We start from the raw sequence: 12,056 nt of genomic DNA, 5'->3' as shown, positions 1-12,056 counted from the left end.
TGAGCGGAACTGATCTGTTCGGCGCGAAGTGACTCATTTTCCTTTTGAAGATCTTCATGAGCCACTCTCAACTTCTCAAGTTCTTGCTTCCTTTGAAGATAATCATAGGAAAGCTTTTCATGAGTCGTTGAGAGAGTATCAAGACGATCTTCAAGTTCCTGATACTTAACATGAAGATTTTTTATGTCTTCAATTAAGGATTCAGATCGAGTCATTTCAGCACCCAACAGATCATCGCTTCTGTCTAACAGTTTTTGAATATGTTCCATAGCTTTCTGTTGTTCAGTTGCAATTTTAGCAAGTGTTTTGTAGCTGGGTTTTGAATCACAGTCAGAGTCATCGTCACTAGATGTTTGATAGCGAGTAGTGCGTGTGTTTACCTTGGCACCGCGTGCCATGAAGTAGTAGGTAGGAGTGGAGTCGTTCTTGTCATTTGCATCGGTGTCGGTGATGAAGTCATTGTCTTCAGTGTTGAAGATGGACTTGGCGACGTATGCTGTAGCCAGACTCGCAATGCCAGAATCAGACTCCTCCTCAGACTCCACCTCTGCCTCCTCAGAAGCGGACTCCTCCTATGAATCCATTTCCTTGCCAACAAACGCATGTGCCTTGCCAGATGAGCTCTTCTTGTGTGATGAAGACTTTGAGGAAGACTTGGAAGAAGACTTTGAGTATTTCTTCTTCTTCTTGTCGTCAGAATCATATTCCTTGCTCTTCTTCTTCCTTCCGTTCTCATTGTCCCACTGTGGACACTCAGAGATGAAGTGTCCAGTTTTCTTGCACTTGTGACATGTTTTCTTCTTGTAGTCATGAGCAGAAGCTTCATCATTCCTTGAGCTTGATCGTGAAGACTTTTTGAAGCCTTTCTTCTTGGTGAATTTTTGGAACTTCTTCACTAGCATTGCAAGTTCCCTTCCAATGTCTTCAGGATCATCAGAACTGCTGTCAGATTCTTCTTCAGATGAGGAAACAACTTTTGCCTTCAAGGCACGAGTTCGCCCATAGTTTGGACCGTAGATATCTCTTTTCTCAGAAAGCTGAAACTCATGTGTGTTGAGCCTCTCAAGTATGTCAGACGGATCGAGTGTCTTGAAATCAGGACGTTCTTGAATCATCAGGGCTAGGATGTCAAACGAACTATCAAGTGATCTCAGCAGCGTCTTGACGACTTCATGTTTGGTGATCTCAGTGGCGCTGAGGGCTTGAAGCTCATTTGTGATGTCAGTGAGCCGGTCAAATGTGTGCTGGACATTCTCATTGTCATTCCGCTTGAAGTGGTTAAAGAGGTTGCGAAGAACACTGATTCTTTGATCTATCTGGGTTGATACGCCTTTATTGACCTTGGAGAGCCAGTCCCAGACCAGCTTGGATGTCTTCAAGGCACTCACACGGCCATACTGTCCTTTTGTCAGATGACCACAGATGATATTTTTGGCAGTAGAGTCCAGTTGAGTGAACTTCTTGACATCAGCAGCAGTGACACCTTCTCCAGCCTTGGGAACGCCATTCTCGACGACATACCATAGGTCGACGTCAATGGCTTCAAGATGCATGCGCATCTTATTCTTCCAGTAGGGATATTCAGTTCCATCGAAGATGGGGCACGCAGCGGAGACTTTGATTATCCCTGCAGTCGACATAGCTAAAACTCCAGGTGGTTAAACTGAATCACACAGAACAAGGGAGCACCTTGCTCTGATACCAATTGAAAGTGCGTTATATCGACTAGAGGGGGGGTGAATAGGCGATTTTTATGAAAGTCTTCAAAACGTGGGAGTTATGAAGACAAACGTGAAGACTTTGCCTATTACTATGCAGCGGAAGTTAGATTACACTAGGCAAGCCATGGTCAAGTATTCAATAGAGTGAAAGCACAAAGACAAACAGCTGCAGTGTAATAAGGATCAGGTAGGAAGAAGTTATGAAGCCAAACAGATCATACATTCACGTTGTGAAGACAAAAGATAGAGCAAGCATGCAATGGCTTCACAATGAGTAACAGTAAGAAAAGGAAGTGAAGATGAAACCAGCGACTCATTGAAGACAATGATGTGTTGGACCAGTTCCAGTTGCTGTGACAACTGTACGTCTGGTTGGAGCGGCTAGGTATTTAAACCTTAGGACACACAGTCCTGGACACCCAGTCCTGAACACGCAGCTCAAGACACCAAGTCCTCACCGTATTCTCCTTGAGATAAGGTCACATAGTCCTCGCCCAATCACTCTGGTAAGTCTTCAAGGTAGACTCCCAAACCTTCACAGACTTCGTTCACTGGCAATCCACAATGTCTCTTGGATGCTCTGAACGCGACGCCTAACCGTCTGGAGGATTCACAGTCCTCAGGTGTAATAAGTCTTCAGATCACACAGACAAGAAGACTTAAGTGATGCCCAATGTTCTCTGGCTCTGGGTGGTTAGGGCTTTTCTCCTCGCTAGGAATTTTCTCTCAAAGGCTTCGAGGTGGGTTGCTCTCAAACGACAAAAGCCGTGCACTGAAATCTGAGCAGCCAACCGGTTATGGTTGTAGGGGGTGGGCTATTTATAGCCACTTGGCAACCCGACCTGATTTGTCCGAAATGACCTTGGGTCACTAAGGAACTGACACATGTCGCAACGGTCAGATTTCAAACTCTCATGGCAACTTTACTTGGGCTACAAGCAAAGCTGACTTGTCCGGCTCTGGACAAGATTTGCTCTCATTGTCTTCACTCGAAGACATAGGTTTTTGGTTTAGGCATCACTTCAGTCATTCTGAATGGTTCTCCTGGACCCCATTTAACAGTACGGTGGTTCCTATGACTCAACACAAAAGAAAAAGAACTATGAAAGATCTAAGTCTTCGAGATCCATAGGCTTCATAACGTGTCTTCTTTTGTCATAGTCTTCAACGTGAATATCTTCATATACCACTTTTAACTTCAATGTCTTCATACATTTTTGGGGGTCATCTCTGGTAGTAAAACCGAATCAATGAGGGACTTCTACCTGTGTTATCCTGCAATTCTCATGAACACATTAGTCCCTCAACTAGGTTTGTCGTCAATACTCCAAAACCAACTAGGGGTGGCACTAGATGCACTTACAGAGGTTCTACATGATGGTTCATCAAGGATTTAATTCCTTCTCGAAATGTTCATCGAGATTCTTTTCAGGGGAGCTCAAGCATTCTTCATCTTGCAATCCGGAGTGCAATTCTTTCTACCATATTATTGGAGGTGGTATTATGTCATTCTTGATAATTTGAGTTCATGTTTCATGATTCGCATGTTGTGAAGAATGAGGTATTTTAAATCCATCAATCTCGTCATTCGAGTTATCTTGGTTTATATTTCACCTAAAGCTTCCCCTAAGGATTGTTGCTATTTATGGTGCGTATAAAGGACCCAAGTTCTTCTTTATCCTCCCGATGAAATACTTTCTCGTCTCCTTGTTCATACCAATCCAATTCTTTTTTCCGTGAGTGGCAGGTTGTCACCTCATAATTTGAGATGTATTCCATAAGACCATATCAAGCGTATTCTTTTCGTTGTTGGTGTTCCAACAACTCCGCTCGAACCGTCTCCTAAGGATGCCTTCTCAAGCTCTTTTGTGGCATAAGATGGCATTTTCTTCTCCATTCTTTTATTTCAATTATCTATCTTCTATTCTTTTGTTCTGGAGCCATTGTGATGTTGCTCTTTTCTCTCATCATCTTGGATCGTGTTCTTTTTGTGCTTATCCATTTAACCGGAGTGTGTGCCCGCTGCTCAAGTTCTTTCATTTTATCAAGCCTTGCATATCTTTCCAACCGGAGTGCTGTTTGAAGTTGTTCTTCCTTGTTTCTTTTTTCTAACGGAGTGTTTTCAACTTCGTTCATCTCCGTTGTATTCTTTTCTTGAAATGGCTTAACCTTTCAAGGTTCTTTGGTTTCACTCATTTGTCAAAGAAGCAACTTAGTTTTTACCTCTTCTCTTTCTCTTCCGTTTTCCCTCCGATGCCATTCTAGATCTCGGGACGAGATCCTCTCGTAGTGGTGGAGTGTTGTAACGCCCTGAGACCGATGTGCCAGGTATCCTCCAGTTATTCACTATCATTGCCTTGTCATTGCTTGCGTGTCATGCATCTCATATCATGTCATCATGTGCATTTCATTTGCATACATGTTCGTCTCATGCATCCGAGCATTTTCCCCGTTGTCCGTTTTGCAATCCGGCGCTCCTATGTCACCCGGTGTCCCCTTTTACCTCTTTTCGTGTGTGGGTGTTAAACCTTCTCGGATTGGAACGAGACTTTCCATGCGGCCTTGGTTTACTACCGGTAGACCGCCTGTCAAGTTTTGTGCCATTTGGACTTCGTTTGATACTCCAACAGTTAACCGAGGGACCAAAAAGGCCTCGTGTGTGTTGCAGCCCAACACCCTTCCAAAGTGGCCCAAAACCCACCTAAACCTCCACCATCATCTCGGTCGTTCGATCACGATCGCGTGGCCGAAAACCGCACCTCATTTGGAGCCTCCTAGCTCCTCCTACCTATAAATATAGCCACTCCCCCGAAATTCTGGATCAAATCCACCCCTAACCTAGCAAAACCCGCTCCTTCGCTGGCCGGACATGTCCGTTTCCGGCCGGACACACCGCGCCGCCGCCCAGCGCCAATGACGCGCCGCCACGTGTCCCTATCCTGCTCCCGCCGCAGCCGGCCCGCGCGGGCCCAAGGGAGGCCCTCCTGGCTCGCGGTCGCCGTCGCCCGTTTCCTCTCACCCGCGCCGCCCCTCGCCTCCAGGAGCCCGCGCCGGCCACCGCGCGCCTTCGCCGGCGTTCGCCGCCCGCCGCCATCGTCACCTCCATCGCCGGCGTCGCTCGCCGGTCGCCGGATCCGCCGCGCCTCGCCTCGTTCGCCCCACCGCCACGGACCTCGTCGCCGGCGCCGCCCCACGCTCCGGCTGCCGCGCCGCTGCGGCCGGTCCCTCCTCGTCGCCGGCACCCTCTCCGGCCACCGTCGCGGCCATCTCTGGTGAGCCTCGGTTTGCGAACTGCTACAGTGCCCGCGCCAGATCTCAGATCTGGAAATATCTCGAGGGTTGACTTTCTCCTTCCGAAATCCTAACTTTTTGGCATCTTCACCGCATCATAACTTTGCACCCGTTGCTCCGATTCGTGCGTGTAGCATATCAAAATGTTCGTATCGACGAGTAAATCATTTGATCTCATTGCATCATTTTCATTTGAGTTCATCTTGATGCCCGAAATGCTGTTGGAAGAGGGCTATGTGAGGAATATGTCAGCTCTGTTTCAGCAAATGGCATTTTGTCATTTTTGCCATGATTGATGTGTGCATGCTATGATCCTGAGCTCTACATGTATTTTGTTATATGCCATGCCATCTTCACAGGGGTGTATGCCATGTATTTTTGTGATAATTGTGGTGACTAGCACAAGCTTGCAAAGTAGCGTAATCGTTGATGCTGTTTTCAGGGACTTAGAATTTCACTAAGTCCTTGTCCTGATTTTGTTGTTATGCCATATGTTCATGTTGTTCCCTAGTGATCCGTGCCTCTTTTGAGGATGATCATTAAGGATGTTTTGTTAACATTGTGGTGCTCTATCCATCCATGTGTTTGTTTGCAATTATGGAGCACCCTAGCTTGAGTCAATCGAGCTCTACTTTTTCTATAAAGTGAATCCTGGCGGATTGTTGACATGTTTAGCGATTTTGCCGAGGATGTTGCTATTGATCCGTGCATGCTATGTTGTTGTTCTTTCCATTTCTAGCTTCTATGCCATGTCTTCTTGATGGGTGGATGCTTAGTTTGTCATGCCATGCTTTGTAGTGAGTGCATCGAGCTCGTAAACATGCCTACTCGTTAACTGTTTTGCATGCTCCAGTTTTTCACTAAGTCCGAATCTGTTTATGTTTTTGCCATGTTCACATGCTTGCAATTGTATTTTCTGATTCCTTTTGGCTCAAGGTCACTAAGGGACTTTTGTTAAGTGCTTTGAGTAGCTTCATGCCATGCCTTGCTTTGCCATGTTAAGTTCCTGTAGCATGTAGTTTTCATGCTCTAAAGATTGCTTCTTGATGATAAATTCCAGACTTGTGTTAATTTCACTAAGCCTGAAATCTATTATCATTTGCTCTTTTGCCATGCTTGTTTGAACCTGTTAATGAGTCAATTAGCCGTAGCTCAGTGTTCATATTTTGTCAAGCATCTTGAGTGGATCCCTGCCATGTATTTTGTTGCCATGTTTGAATGTTGTAGCATATTTATCTTGATGCATTTAGATGGCTACTTGCTGTTTATCGCAGACCGGTGCCATATTTGTTTTGCTTGCCATTTCCAAACCGTGCATCCGATTCCGTGATCTTTATATTGATTTCAACCGAAATCATCTCACCTTTCCAGTGGCACTCTTGGATTTCCAAGTTGAGGCCAGATTAAATCATTCCTTTCCAAATCATGCATATGCATCACATACCGCATCCCGCATATCATACCATGTTCATGTGTTGGTTGTTTACTATGTTGTGTGATTCTTTCCGGTGTTGCTTCTTCGGGTTGGTTCCGATAACGTCGCATTTGTGAGGACCCGTTCTACTACGTCCGTTTGTCTTCTTCATGGACTCGTTCTTCTTCCTTGCGGGATTTTAGGCAAGATGACCATACCCTCGAAATCACTTCTATCTTTGCTTGCTAGTTGCTCGCTCTTTTGTTATGCCTATGCTGTGATACCTGCCACTTGCTTGTCATGCCTCCCATATTGTTAAGCCAAGCCTTTAACCCACCTTGTCCTAGCAAACCGTTGTTTGGCTATGTTACCGCTTTGCTCAGTCCCTCTTATAGCGTTGTTAGTTGCGGGTGAAGATTGGAGTTCGTTCTAGGTTTGGAACATGGTTATTTTGTTGGGATATCACAATATCTCTTATTTAATTAATGCATCTATATACTTGGTAAAGGGTGGAAGGCTCGGCCTTATGCCTAGTGTTTTGTTCCACTCTTGCCGCCCTAGTTTCCGTCATATCGGTGTTATGTTCCCGGATTTTGCGTTCCTTACGCGGTTGGGTTATAATGGGAACCCCTTGACAGTTCGCCTTGAATAAAACTCCTCCAGCAATGCCCAACCTTGGTTTTACCATTTGCCACCTAGCCTTTTCTTTCCCTTGGGTTCTGCAGACTCAAGGGTCATCATTATTTTAACCCCCCGGGCCAGTGCTCCTATGAGTGTTGGTCCAGCCTGTCAGCCGCCGGCGGCCACCAGGGGCAACTCTGGGCTGGCCTACCGGAAGTTTGGATAATCTGAGTGTCCCTTGAGAACGAGATATGTGCAGCTCCTATCGGGATTTGTCGGCACATTCGGGTGGTGTTGCTGGACTTGTTTTACCATTGTCGAGGATGTCTTGTAACCTGGATGCCGAGCCTGATCGGATTGTCTTGGGAGAAGGAATATCCTTCGTTGACCGTGAGAGCTTGTGATGGGCTAAGTTGGGACACCCTGCAGGGATTTGAACTTTCGAAAGCCGTGCCCGCGGTTATGGGCAGATGGGAATTTGTTAATGTCCGGTTGTAGAAAACCTGAATTTGACCTTAATTAAAATACAACAACCGCGTGTGTAACCGTGATGGTCTCTTCTCGGCGGAGTCCGGGAAGTGAACACGGTGTTGGAGTTATGCTTGACGTAGGTTGTTCTAGGATCACTTCTTGACCATAGTTGTTCGACCGTGCTTTCGCCTTCTCTTCTCGCTCTCATTTGCGTATGTTAGCCACCATATATGCTAGTCGCTTGCTGCAGCTCCATCTCATACCTTTTACCTTACCTATAAGCTTAAATAGTCTTGATTGCGAGGGTGTGAGATTGCTGAGTCCCCGTGACTCGCAGATACTTCCAAAACCAGTTTGCAGGTGCTGATGATATCGTGCAGGTGACGCAACCAAGCTCAAGGAGGAGCTCTATGAAGATCTTGTGCTTTGTGTTGTTTCGTCCTAGTCGATCAGTAGTGGAGCCCAGTTGGGACGATCGGGGATCTGTGTAGCACTTGGGGTAGACTTCTTTTATTTTGGTTCCGTAGTCGGACCTTGTGTGTATCTGGATGATGTAATGCTTTATTCATGTAATTGTGTGAAGTGGCGATTGTAAGCCAACTATGTATCTCTTTCCCTTATGTATTACATGGGTTGTGTGAAGATTACCTCACTTGCGACATTGCTTTCAATGCGGTTATGCCTCTAAGTCGTGCTTCGACACGTGGGAGATATAGCCGCATCGAGGGTGTTACACGCGCCCCGCTCCGGCCGGCTCCTTCCGCAGCGCGCGCTGCACCATGATGTCTACTACACAACCTTCTTCTTGTAGACGTTGTTGGGCCTCCAAGTGCAGAGGTTTGTAGGACAGTAGCAAATTTCCCTCAAGTGGATGACCTAAGGTTTATCAATCCGTGGGAGGCGTAGGATGAAGATGGTCTCTCTCAAGCAACCCCGCAACCAAATAACAAAGAGTCTCTTGTGTCCCCAACACACCCAATACAATGGTAAATTGTATAGGTGCACTAGTTCGGCGAAGAGATGGTGATACAAGTGCAATATGGATAGTAGATAATGGTTTTTGTAATCTGAAAATATAAAAACAGCAAGGTAACGAATGATAAAAGGGAGCGTAAACGGTATTGCAATGCGTTGAAACAAGGCCTAGGGTTCATACTTTCACTAGTGCAAGTTCCCTCAACAATAATAACATAGTTGGATCACATAACTATCCCTCAACATGCAACAAAGAGTCACTCCAAAGTCACTAATAGCGGAGAACGAACGAAGAGATTATGGTAGGGTACGAAACCACCTCAAAGTTATTCTTTCCAATCAATCCGTTGGGCTATTCCTATAAGTGTCACAAACAGCCCTGGAGTTCGTACTAGAATAACACCTTAAGACACAAATCAACCAAAACCCTAATGTCACCTAGATACTCCAATGTCACCTCAAGTATCCGTGGGCATGATTATACGATATGCATCACACAATCTCAGATTCATCTATTCAACCAACACAAAGGACCTCAAAGAGTGCCCCAAAGTTTCTACCGGAGAATCACGACGAAAACATGTGCCAACCCCTATGCATAGGTTCATGGACGGAACCCGCAAGTTGATCACCAAAACATACATCAAGTGAATCACGTGATATCCCATTGTCACCACAGATATGCACGGCAAGACATACATCAAGTGTTCTCAAATCTATAAATACTCAATCCGATAAGATAACTTCAAAGGGGAAACTCAATCCATTACAAGAGAGTAGAGGGGGGGAGCAAACATCATAGGATCCAACTATAATAGCAAAGCTCGCGATACATCAAGATCGTATCACCTCAAGAACATGAGAGAGAGAGAGAGATCAAACACATAGCTACTGGTACATACCCTCAGCCCCGAGGGAGAACTACTCCATCCTCGTCATGGAGAGCACCGGGATGATGAAGATGGGCACCGGAGAGGGATTCCCCCTCCGGCAGGGTGCCGGAATGGGTCTAGATTGGCTTTCGGTGGCTACGAAGGCTTCTGGCGGCGGAACTCCCGATCTATTGTCCGTTCTGGAAGTTTTAGGATACGTAGGTATATATGGGTGAAAGAAGTACGTCGGTGGACCGAAGGGGGGGCCACGAGGCAGGGGGCGCGCCCTAGGGGGGTGGGCGCGCCCCCACCCTCGTGGGCACCTCCCTTCTTTTCTGATGTGCACTCCAAGCTTTTCCGGTAGCTTTCCTTCCAAAAATAACTTCTCTAGTTGATTTCGTTCCGTTTTGACTCCGTTTGATATTCCTTTACTTCGAAACACTGAAATAGGCAAAAAAACTGCAATTCTGGGCTGGGCCTCCGGTTAATAGGTTAGTCCCAAAAATAATATAAAATTGGATAATAAAGCCCAATATTGCCCAAAACAGTAGATACCATAGCATGGAGCAATAAAAAATTATAGATACGTTGGAGACGTATCACACCATCATCGCTCACACCCACCTGTTGCCGCGTCTGCTGATGCCGGCCCCATGCGACCACGCGCACCGCAGCCCTCGCCGGCCATGTCCATAGCGACCAGCCAGCGCCCACGCGGCTTCGCGCTCGCCCGCTCGTGCGTGGTCGCGTCCTTCCGCCTACATCCGCTGCCGCCACACGCGCATCCGCTCGCGACCCTGTCCTTCCTCTCATCGGCCCGTGCCCGCCGCTGCCCTTACGCCGGCGTCCCACTCCGGTGACCGCCCGCGCCGCGCCGCCGACCACGCGCTCGGCGCCGGCGCCCCTCTGCGCCCGGTAGGCTCTCTCCTGGTCGGGCGCCCGCAGCGCCAAGCGCCCGCTAAACCCGCATCAGCCCCCTGGCCCAATGACATATGGGCCCCGCCCACAGAACGTGTTAAAAAATAGAATTAAAAGAATTTAAAAATTAAATAAAAATGATGATAATAATAATATTAATAAATTTAGTTAATTAATTAACTTAATTAACTATTGCTAATTAGCTAAACAGTCAATGACATGCGGGACCCACGCGTCAGTTTGACCAAGTCAACTGACTGTTGACTGCTGACATCACCCTGATGTCATGCTGACATCATGATGGCATTTCCAAATTAATTTAATTCTGTTAATTCCAAAAATGATTAAAATTTGAAAATTAATATAAATTAAACCGTAGCTTGGATGAAAAAAACTTTGTACATGATAGTTGCTCAGAACGGCAAGACGAATCTGGATACGCAGCCCGTTCGTCCGCCACGCATCCCTAGCATAGCGAACACGCAACTTTCCCCCTTCGGTTCGTCTGTCCAAAAACGCGAAACACCGGGGATGTTTTCCCGGATGTTTCCCCCCTTCACCGGTACCACCTCTTACCGCGTTAGGGCACCCCTAGCACCGCTACTTGTCATGTCATGCATCGCTATGCATCTGTTTGCTTAATATTTATTGTTTCTTCCCCCTCTTCTCTCGCTAGACACCGAGACCGACGCCGCTGCTACCCAGTACGACTACGGTGTTGACGACCCCTCTCTCTTGCCAGAGCAACCAGGCAAGCCCCCCTGATCACCAGATATCGCCTACTCTCTTTTTACTTCTTGCATTAGAGTAGTGTAGCATGTTACTGCTTTCTGTTATCCTATCTTGATGCATAGCCTGTCCTTGCTACTACCGTTGTTACCTTTACCTGCAATCCTAAATGCTTAGTATAGGATGCTAGTGTTCCATCAGTGGCCCTACACTCTTGTCCGTCTGCCATGCTATACTACTGGTCCGTGATCACTCGGGAGGTGATCACGGGCATATGATATATACTTATACTGTTACATTACTTATGATACTATTCGGAGATGGGGGCTGAAGGGGCAGGTGGCTCCATCCCGCTAGAGGTGGGCCTGGGTTCCCGACGGCCCCTGACTGTTGCTTTGTGGCGGAGTGACAGGGCAGGTTGAGGCCACCTAGGAGAGAGGTGGGCCTGGCCCTGGTCGGCGTTCATGGATACTTAACACGCTTAACGAGATCTTGGTATTTGATCTGAGTCTGGCTACTGGCCTATACGCACTAACCATCTATACGGGGACAGTTATGGGCACTCGACGTCGTGGTATCAGACGAAGCCTTCGTGACGTCAGCGACTGAGCGACGCGCGCCGGATTGGACCGTAAGCCTGCTCTTGTATTAAGGGGCTAGTTCTGCTTCCGGCCACGTACGCAACGTGCAGGTGTGCAATGGGCGATGGGCCCAGACCCCTGCGCCATAGGATTTAGACCGGCGTGCTGAGCTCTCTGTTGTGCCTAGGTAGGGCTGCGACGTGTTGATCTTTCGAGGCCGGGCATGACCCAGAAAAGTGTGTCCGGACAAAGGGGATCGAGCGTGTTGGGAAATGTGGTGCACCCCTGCAGGGAAGTTAAACTATTCGAATAGCCGTGATCTTCGGTAACAGGACGACTTGGAGTTGTACCTTGACCTTATGACAACTAGAACTGGATACTTAATAAAACACACCCTTCCAAGTGCCAGATATAACCCGGTGATTGCTCTCTAACAGGGCGACGAGGAGGGGATCGCCGGGTA

This window comes from Triticum urartu, chromosome 5 (genome assembly GCF_003073215.2).
Source record: "Triticum urartu cultivar G1812 chromosome 5, Tu2.1, whole genome shotgun sequence".
NCBI lineage: Eukaryota > Viridiplantae > Streptophyta > Magnoliopsida > Poales > Poaceae > Triticum > Triticum urartu.
The sequence above is the reverse complement of the archived record's forward strand: the minus strand, read 5'-3'. Positions refer to the sequence as shown.